Raw genomic sequence first — 10,564 nt, 5'->3', positions numbered from 1 at the left:
CTATCCATTGGATCTGAGGGATATAACACACATTCCTCTGAAACAGTGATTTTGCAGCCTGTAGGGAGGAAAGGGACACATCACATTATGGACCTATCAGAATTTCTGGGTAAACATGTAGTGTGAAGAGATTTCCTAGATGATTCTGATCTGCTTGACACCCACTTTTGAAAATTTTTGAGGTGATGCATATTGACAAATCAACAAATTATGGTCCACACAGTGGATATTCTGCTCTTTGATAAAATGAATACAGTAGAACTTAACTAAATGTTCAGTACAAGCTTCAAAGAAACAGCTGAAAAATAAGCTAAGCAGAAAAATGTAACAAGTAACCCATTCTGGTAGAGTTGCTGTCAGAATATGGATCTTAGAAACACCATCACAAAGTTTCTTATTTTCCCAGGGGCTGAGGTACTTTACACATATGAGCTGGTAATCTATCATATTTTGACAATAATTTAGAAGGCGGGTACTTCAAGGCATTTACCACACGACAACCTGGAGGCTTCTATATCTACAAGAGATTATTGTCAATATCCTTGACTGGAAAAGCACATACTGCTCTAATTAGTTTACAGCATATTCTTTTGAGATGTAATAATAATAATACCCAGCATTTGTTTAATTCTTTCATTTTTCAAAAGGCTTTCCATCTGTCATTGTACCTGTTAAGTAAGCAGTGCACGTGCCATAAAAGTAATGTTTTCCCTGCAAGTTCACTCATTTCGTCATTCAGTGTACACATTAATCCAGAGCCCCCTATGTGTCATGGTCTCACTGGGGATATGATTCTGAATGAGACATGGTTGATGTTTTGGGGGCTCAGAATCTAGACGAGGGAAACATGTAAGCAGATAATTACAGTGCTGTCAGGTACTTGCTTTCTTTCACCATAGTGACCTGTGCGTCTACTCCACACCTGGTGCATATCTAGAACCACACAGAAATGGTAGACCAGACAGAATTGTTCCAAGAATGGAGCAAATATCTCTTTATTCACACACCATTCCATGAGGGAAAATAATTGCTTTTCTGTACTTTTGCTCTTTAGTTCTTTTCCAAAGAACCACAAGTTTCCAAAACTTAAGAGATGTGGCTCACTGTTTAGCAATGCCACTTCTCATAGGTACTGACGTTCCTTTCACCAGTTAGAGGGTCCATCTCTTAGAAGTAGCTCTTCAGTTTAGAAACTCAATAAGCAAGATGGGGGAAGTTTTAATCATCAGATGAGGTCAGTCGTATGCCAGAACCCATGTATACTGGCTCCTGAGGGCCAAATACACACATCTGTTCCCAATTCAGTGTTCAGAGATACCAGACTGGTAGCTGGAAGTTGTCCATGGTGGGAGTATTTTCACCACGGACATTGGCAAACCCTACACCTCATAACCGTTTTTCTCCCAGAGAGCCAGTTGTTAAACATTTACCAGCACACCACTGACTGTAGATCGTTGTCCTTCACCTGGGCTTGATTAAGTTGATGGATTTACTAAATTATTCTGCATATGATATGCATAATAGCCTGTTAACTTGGGTTTGAATATAATTATACAGACTGTATTAATTTCATTCCCTCTCCTCCCACATACATGGGTTAAAATTCCCTTAATTTGGGATGTAAATTTATGCAAAATAGCAAATAATTCGGGTTTTATGGTAAGAACCTTGGAACACTAATAACACTGCAATCTTGATTTAGCAGCCACCAAACCAATGCTCATTCAAAACCACTTTCCTACATTGCCACCTACAGAAAATCTATGGGGCTAAAGTGAGCTTTACCCTTATGATTGACAAATATGTATCTTTTTTCTTGTTGGAAAAAATAAACCAAAAATCAAATAAGAACAGAAAAATGCAGATGTGTTCATTTCAAAGATTTTGTAAATCATCAGTTTAGATGTCCAGTTCTTTTTCTTCAGTACATATCCCCAACCAAATCAGCTCTCAAGAAGGATTTCCCTATTCCTGACAATGGTCTGTTTCCCTAGTAACCACACAGGAAACTTCAGTGTCATCCAAGTGCTCACTACAGTGCTAGACCCACAAAAGAGGTTCAGTAAATAGATGTTGAACAGATCAATTTTTAAAAATTCCTTCTTCTTTATAATCCCATGCAGCAAATCAGCAGGTCTGCAGATTTTTCTGTCAAATGTTCCCTTGTCCTTCACTGCCAATACTAATTGAGCTTTTCCAGCTACTTGTCTCATGCTTGTCTCTTTCCACTTTCAAGCTTTTATTCAACAGGCTTTAACTGAGTGTGTGTTTTGTGGCAAGTACTGGGCTTGGGATGAAAATGAACCAGACATTTTACCTTCAAGGTGGGAGAGACAAAAATAGATGAAAAACACTGTCTCTGCAATATGACAAGGGCTATACCCAGGGTAAACATAGAACACTATAAAAACAGAGGCGAGAGGGATTGGGATTATTTCAAGTGGTGGGGAGACTTGAGCTGAGTTTTATAGTATGCCTTGAATTTTGCTGTGAGAACAAGACAGGAAAAAAAAAATAGCCTGAGAAAAGGGGAATTATTATGGTATATTTGGTCTTGAGTAAAAGCTCACTCAGGAGGGAGATTCAGATTCTCTGAGTTAAATTCTGCTTTGCCATTCTTTGAGTGATCTCAAGCAAATTACCTAAACTCATTGCACCTTAGTTGCCTCATGTGCAAAAGGGGACCATCTACCTTATAAAATTGTGAGGCTCAATGGTGCTAATGAATACAAATTTCTTATGATAGAGCCTACCGCACTTTATTTTCTTTAAAGATAAAAGAATAAAGAGCTTTAATTTTTACTTATCTAAGATGAAAATTTTATACTTGTGTGGAAACAAAGTGCAGCAGCCTCACTGCATTTCCTTATTATGAGGGGGGATCCCCCAACAGATCAGAAAAGAATATAGTGTACATAAAGTAAGAGTTAGAAGTAATTAATAAAAGTGTTTTAGAAATAACTATGAAGAAATAGAAATTATTTTTTCATTCTTCTTTGGTTCCACAATACTATTTCCAGGAATGAATCCTTTTTTTAAACATCTTTATTGGAGTATAATTGCTTTACAATGTTGTGTTAGTTTCTGCTGTATAACAGAGTGAATCAGCTATACATATACATATATCCCCATATCCCCTCCCTCTTGTGTCTCCCTCCCACCCTCCCTATCCCACCCCTCTAGGTGGTCACAAAGCACCAAGCTGATCTCAGTGTGCTATGTGGCTGCTTCCGACTAGCTAACTGTTTTACATTCGGTAGTGTATATATGTCAATGCTGTTCTCTCACGTCGTCCCAGCTTACCTTTCCCCCTCCCCATGTCCTGAAGTCCATTCTCTACGTCTATGTCTTTATTCCTGTCCTGCCCCTATGTCATCAGAACCTTTTTTTTTAGATTCCATATATATGTGTTAGCGTATGGTATTTGTTTTTCTCTCTCTGACTTCTTCGCTTTCTGTGACAGATTCTAGGTCCATCCACCTCACTACAAATAACTCAATTTCGTTCCTTTTATGGCTGAGTAATATTCCATTGTATATATGTGCCACATCTTCTTTATCCATTCATCTGTCAATGGACACTTAGGTTGCTTCCATTTCCTGGCTATTGTAAATAGAGCTCCAATGAACTTTGTGGTACATGACTCTTTTTGAATTATGGTTTTCTCAGGATATATGCCCAGTAGTGGGATTCCTGGGTCATATAGTAGTTCTATTTTTAGTTTTTTTAAGGATCTCCATACTGTTCTCCATAGTAGCTGTATCAATTTACATTCCCACCAACAGTGCAAGAGGGTTCCCTTTTCTCCACACCCTCTCTAGCATTTATTGTTTGTAGATTTTTTGATAATGGCCATTATGACCCGTGTGAGATAATACCTCATTGTAGTTTTGATTTGCATTTTTCTAATGTTTAATGATGTTGAGCATCCTTTCATGTGTTTGCTGGCAATCTGCATATCTTCTTTGGAGAAATGTCTATTTAGTTCTTCTGCCCATTTTTGGATTGGGTTGTTTGATTTTTGATATTGAGCTGCATGAGCTGCTTGTATATTTTGGAGATTAATCCTGTGTCAGTTGCTTTGTTTGCAAATATTTTCTCCCATTCTGAGGGTTGTCTTTTTGTCTACTTTATGGTTTCCTTTGCTGTGCAAAAGCTTTTATGTTTCATTAGGTCCCATTTATTTATTTTTGTTTTAATTCCCATTTCTCTAGGAGGTGGGTCAAAAAAGATCTTGCTGTGACTTATGTCAAAGAGCGTTCTGCCTATGTTTTCCTCTAAGAGTTTGATAGTGTCTGGCCTTACATCTAGGTCTTTAATCCATTTTGAGTTAATTTTTGTGTATGGTGTTAGGAAGTGTTCTAATTTCATTTTTTACATGTAGCTGTCCAGTTTTCCCAGCACCACTTATTGAAGAGACTGTCTTTTCTCCATTGAATATTCTTGCCTCCTTTATCAAATATAAGGTGACCATATCTACGTGGGTTTATCTCTGGGCTTTCTATCCTGTTCCATTGATCTATATTTCTGTTTCTGTGCCAGTACCATACTGTCTTGATTACTGTAGCTTTGTAGTATAGTCTGACGTCTGGTAGCCTGAGTCCTCCAGCTGTTTTTCTTTCTCAAGATTGCTTTGGCTATTCGGGGTCTTTTGTGTTTCCATACAAATGGTGAATTTTTTTGTTCTAGTTCTGTGAAAAATGCCATTGGTAGTTTGATAGGGATTGCATTGAATCTGAAGATTATTTTGGGCAGTATAGTCATTTTCACAGTGTTTATTCTTCCAATCCAAGAACATGGTATATCTCTCCAGCTGTTTACATCATCTTTAATTTCAGTGTCGTATAGTTTTCTGCATAAAGGTCTTCCATCTCCATAGGTAGGTTTATTCCGAGGTATTTTATTCTTTTTGTTGCAATGGTAAATGGGAGTGTTTCCTTAATTTCTCTTTCAGATTTTTCATCATTAGTATACAGGAATGAAAGAGATTTCTGTGCATTAATATTGTATCCTGATACTTTACCAATTTCGTTATCTCTAGTAGTTTTCTGGTAGCAGCTTTAGGATTCTCTATGTATAGTATCATGTCATCTGCAAACAGTGACAATTTTACTTCTTCTTTTCCGATTTGGATTCCTTTTATTTCTTTTTCTTCTCTGATTGCTGTGGCTAAGACTTCCCAAACTATGTTGAATAATAATGTTGAGAATGAGCATCCTTGTCTTTTTCCTGATCTTAGAGGAAATGGTTTCTGTTTTTCACCATTGAGAATGATGTTGGCTGTGGGTTTGTTATATATGGCCTTTATTATGTTGAGGTAAGTTCCCTCTATACCTCTTTCTGGAGAGTTTTATCATAAATGGGTGTTAAATTTTGCTGAAAGTTTTTCTGCATCTATTGAGATGATCATACGGTTTTTCTCCTTCAATTTGTTAATATGGTATATCACATTGATTGATTTGCATATATTGAAGAATCCTTGCATTCCTGGGATAAACCCCACTTGATCATGGTGTATGATCCTTTTAATGTGCTGTTAGATTCTGTTTGCTAGTATTTTGTTGAGGATTTTTGCATCTATGTTCATCAGTGTTATTGGTCTGTAGTTTTCTTTTTTTGTGACATCTTTGTCTGGTTTTGGTATCAGGGTGATGGTGGCCTCATAGAATGAGTTTGGGAGTGTTCCTCCCTCTGCAATATTTTCAGAGTTTGAGAAAGATAGGTGTTTACTCTTCGCTATGCTAAATATTTGATAGAATTTGACTGTGAAGCCATCTGGTCCTGGGCCTTTGTTTGTTGGAAGATTTTTAATCACAGTCTCAATTTCAGTGCTTGTGATAGGTGTGTTTATATTTTCTATTTCTTCCTGGTTCAGTCTCGAAGGTTGTGCTTTTCTAAGAATTTGTCCATTTCTTCCAGGTTGTCCATTTTATTGGCATATAGTTGCTTGTAGTAATCTCTCACGATCCTTTGTATTTCTGCAGTGTCAATTGTTACGTCCTTTTCATTTCTAATTCTGTTGATTTGAGTCTTCTCCCTTTTTTTCTTGATGAGTCTGGCTAGTGGTTTATCAATTGTGTTTATCTTCTCAAAGAACCAGCTTTTAGTTTTATTGATCTTTGCTATCATTTCCTTCATTTCTTTTTCATTTATTTCTGATCTGATTTTCATGATTACTTTCCTTTTGCTAACTTTGGGGTTTTTTTGTTCTTCTTTCTCTAATTGCTTTAGGTGTAAGGTTAGGTTGTTTATTTGAGATGTTTCTTGTTTCCTGAGGTAGGACTGTATTGCTATAAACTTCCCTCTTAGAACTGCTTTTGCTGCTTCCCATAGGTTTGGGGTCATCGTGTTTTCATTGTCATTTGTTTCTAGGTATTTTTTGATTTCCTCTTTGATTTCTTCAGTGATCTCTTGGTTATTTAGTAGTGCATTGTTTAGCCTCCATGTGTTTGTTTTTTTTCACAGTTTTTTTTCCTGTAATTGATATCTAGTCTCATAGTGTTGTGGTTGGAAAAGATACTTGATATGATTTCAATTTTCTTAAATTTGCCAAGGCTTGATTTGTCACCCCAGATATGATCTATACTGGAGAATATTCTATGAGCACTTGAGAAGAAAGTGTATTCTGTTGTTTTTGGATGGAATGTCCTATAAATATCAATTAAGTCCATCTTGTTTAATGTGTCATTTAAAGCTTGTGTTTCTTTATTTATTTTCATTTTGGATGATCTGTCCGTTGGTGAAAGAGGGGTGCTAAAGTCCCCTAGTATGATTGTGTTACTGTTGATTTCCCCTTTTATGGCTGTTACCATTTGCCTTATGTATTGAGGTGCTCCTTGTTGGGTGCATAAATATTTACAATTGTTATATCTTCTTCTTGGATTGATCCCTTGATCATTATGTAGTGTCCTTCTTTGTCTCTTGTAATAGTCTTTATTTTAACGTCTATTTTGTCTGATATGAGAATTGTTACTCCAGCTCTCTTTTGATTTCCAGTTGCAGGAATATCGTTTTTCCATCCCCTCACTTTCATTCTGTATGTGTCCCTAGGTCTGAAGTTTGTCTCTTGTAGACAGCATATATGCAGGTCTTAGTTTTGTATCTGTTCAGCCAGTCTATGTCTTTGGTTGGAGCAGTTAATCCAGTTACATTTAAGGTAATTATTGATATGTATGTTCCTATTACCATTTTCTTATCTGTTTTGGGTTTGTTTTTGTAGGTCTTTTCCTTCTCTTCTGTTTCCTGCCTAGAGAAGATCCTTTCGCATTTGTTGTAAAGCTGGTTTGGTAGTGCTGAATTCTCTTAGCTTTTGCTTATGTGTAAAGGTTTTAATTTGTCCATTGAATCTGAATGAGATCCTTGCCAGGTTGAGTAATCTTGGTTGTAGGATTTTCCCTTTCATCATTTTAAATATGTCCTTCCACTCCCTTCTGGCTTGCAGAGTTTCTGCTGAAAGATCAGCTGTTAACCTTATGGGGATTCCCTTTTATGTTATTTGTTACTTTCCCCTTGCTTCTTTTAATATTTTTTCTTTATGTTTAATTTTTGATAGTTTGATTAATATGTGTCTTGGCATGTTTCTCCTTGGCTTTATCCTGTATGGGACTCTCTTTGCTTCCTGGATTTGATTGACTATTTCTTTTCCCATAGTAGGGAAGTTTTCAACTATAATCTCTTCAAATATTTTCTCAGACCCTTCCTTTTTCTCTTCTTCTTCCGGGACCCCTTAATTTAAATATTGGTGCATTTAACGTTGTCCCATAGGTCTCTGAGAGTGTCTTCAATTCTTTTCATTCTTTTTTCTTCATTCTTCTCTACTGTAGTTACTTCCCCTATTTTATCTTCCAGGTCACTTATCCGTTCTTCTGCCTCAGTTATTCTGCTTTTGATTCCTTCTGTAGAATTTTAAATTTCATTTATTGTGTTGTTCATCATTGTTTGTTTGCTCTTTAGTTCTTCTAGGCCCTTGTTAAACGTTCCTTATATTTTCTCCATTCTATTTCCAAGATTTTGGATCATCTTTACTTTCATTACTCTGAATTCTTTTTCAGGTAGACTGCCTATTGCCTCTTCATTTGTTTGGTCTGGTGGGTTTTTACCTTGCTTCTTCACGTGCTGCATATTTTTCTGTCTTTGCATTTTGCTTAACTTTTTTGTGGTCTCCTTTTCGCAGGCTGCAGGTTCATAGTTCCTATTGTTTTTGGTGTCTGCCCCCAGTGGGTAAGGTTGGTTCAGTGGGTTGTGTATGCTTCCTGGTGGAGGGGATTGGTGCCTGTGTTCTGGTGGATGAGGCTGGATCTTGTCTTTCTGGTGGGCAGGGCTGCATCCGGCAGTGTGTTTTGGAGTGTCTGTGAACCTAGTATGATTTTAGGCAGCCTCTCGTCTAATGGGTGTGCCTGTGCTCCTGTCTTGCTAGTTGTTTGGCATGGGACGTCCAGCACTGGAGCTTGCTGGCTGTTGAGTGAACCTGGGTATTAGCGTTGAGACGGAGATCTCTGGGAGAGCTCTTGCTGATTGATATTACGTGGCGCCAGGAGTTCTCTGGTGGTCCAATGTCCTGAACTTGGCTCTCCCACCTCAGAGGCCCAGGCCTGACAGCAGGCTGGAGCACCAAGACCCTTTCAGCCACACGGCTCAGAAGAAAAGGGAGAAAAAAAGAAAGAATGAAAAAAAAAATATTTTTTAATAAAATAAAATAAGATAAAATAATTTTAAAAATAAATTATTTTAAAAAAAATTTAAAAAAAAAAAGGAAGGAGAGCAACCAAACCAATGCAGAAATCCACCAATTATAACAAGCGCCAAAAACTAAACTAAGATAAACATAAAAGTCAGAATCAAGTCAGTCGCAGATAGCAAACCCCAAGTCTACAGTTGCTCCCAAAATCCACTGACTCAATTTTGGGTTGATTTGTTGTGTATTCAGATATTCCACAGATGCAGTGTATCTCAAGTTGATTGTGGGGAATTAATCTTCTGCTCCTGAGGCTGCTGGGAGAGATTTCCCTTTCTCTTCTTTGTTCACACAGATCCTGGGGTTCAGCTTTAGGTTTGGCCCCACCTCTGTGTGTAGGTTGCCCTCAGGCTTCTGTCTCTGCCCAGACAGGACGGAGTTAAAGCAGCGGCGGATTAGGGAGCTCTGGCTTACTCATGCTGGGGGGAGGGAGGGGTATGGTAGTTATAATTGGAATGGGGGGTGAGCCTGCAGCGGCAGAGGTTGATGTGACATTGCAAAAGCTTGAGGCACGCCATGTGTTCTTCCGGATCACGGGACCCTGGCAGTGGCGGGCTGCACAGGCTCCCGGGGGGGGTTTTTGGGGGGCATTAGATAGTGACCTGTGCTTGCACACAGGATTCTTGGTGGCTATATCAGCAGCCTTAACGTTTCTTGCCCATCTCTGGTGTCCAAGCTGATAACCGCAGGTCGCGCCCGTATCTGGAGCTCATTTAGGTGGTGCTCTGCCTTCTGTGGGCAGACAGGGAAGGACTCCTCTCTCCTCGTGCACCCTGAAACAATGGTCTCTTGCCTCTTAGGCAGTTCCAGACTTTTTCCCGGACTCCCTTCCGGCTAGCTGTGGCTCACTAACCCCCTTCAGGCTGTGTTTACGTGGCCAACCGCAGTCCCCTCCCTGGGATCTGACCTCCAAAGCCTGATCCTCAGCTCCCAGACCCCACCCACCCCGGTGGGTGAGCAGACAAGCCTCTTGGGCTGGTGAGTGCTGGTCGGCACCGCTCCTCTGTGCGGGAATCTCTCCGCTTTGTGCTCTGCACCCCCTGTTGCTGTGCTCTCCTCCGTGGCTCCGAAGCTTCCCCCCTGCCCACCCGCCGTCTCCGCTAGTGAAGGGACTTCCTCGTGTGTGGAAACTTTTCTTCCTTCACAGCTCCCTCCCAGAGGTGCAGGTCCTGTCCCTATTCATTTGTTTCTGGTTTTTCTTTTTTCTTTTGCCCTACCTAGGTGCATGAGGATTTTCTTGCCTTTTGGGAAGTCTGAGGTCTTCTGCCAGCGTCCAGTAGGTGTTATGTAGGAGTTGTTCCACATGTAGATGTATTTTTGATGTATTTGTGGGGAGGAAGGTGATCTCCACATCTTACTCTTCTGCCATCCTGAAGGTCCAACGCCTATTGCACTTTAAATGCTCAAGAAATACTAGCTATTCTTCCTACTATTCCAGGCAAAGAGTATAGCCTTTGAAAAATTATGGGGATGAGAAACAAGTATGATCTGTTTTGGGAAGGGCAGGCTTACATTATAGCTGGGTATAACACTGGGTATTGGTTGCACAGTGGTGAAATATGAGGCTGGAATGGTAGGCAGGAGCCAGGACCTGAAGGACCCTATGTGCCATGCTCAATTCTTTAGGTTTTAACCTGGAGGCGAAAGGGTTCCACTGAAGTATTTTAAAGGAGAAAATTACTCTTGCTGCTAAGTTAAACATTGCTTTTATTGTCATTTTCCTGCCCAATACTGTCAAAGAGAAATAGAACTGGATGTTTGTTAAAGATGGCAAGACAGATTTTTTTTCAGGCTACTGCAGTAGTGGGGAGAGACTCAATTATAAACTGA

The sequence above is a fragment of the Balaenoptera borealis genome (assembly GCF_965194805.1).
Source record: "Balaenoptera borealis genome assembly, chromosome: 5".
Classification (NCBI taxonomy): domain Eukaryota; kingdom Metazoa; phylum Chordata; class Mammalia; order Artiodactyla; family Balaenopteridae; genus Balaenoptera; species Balaenoptera borealis.
The sequence above is the reverse complement of the archived record's forward strand: the minus strand, read 5'-3'. Positions refer to the sequence as shown.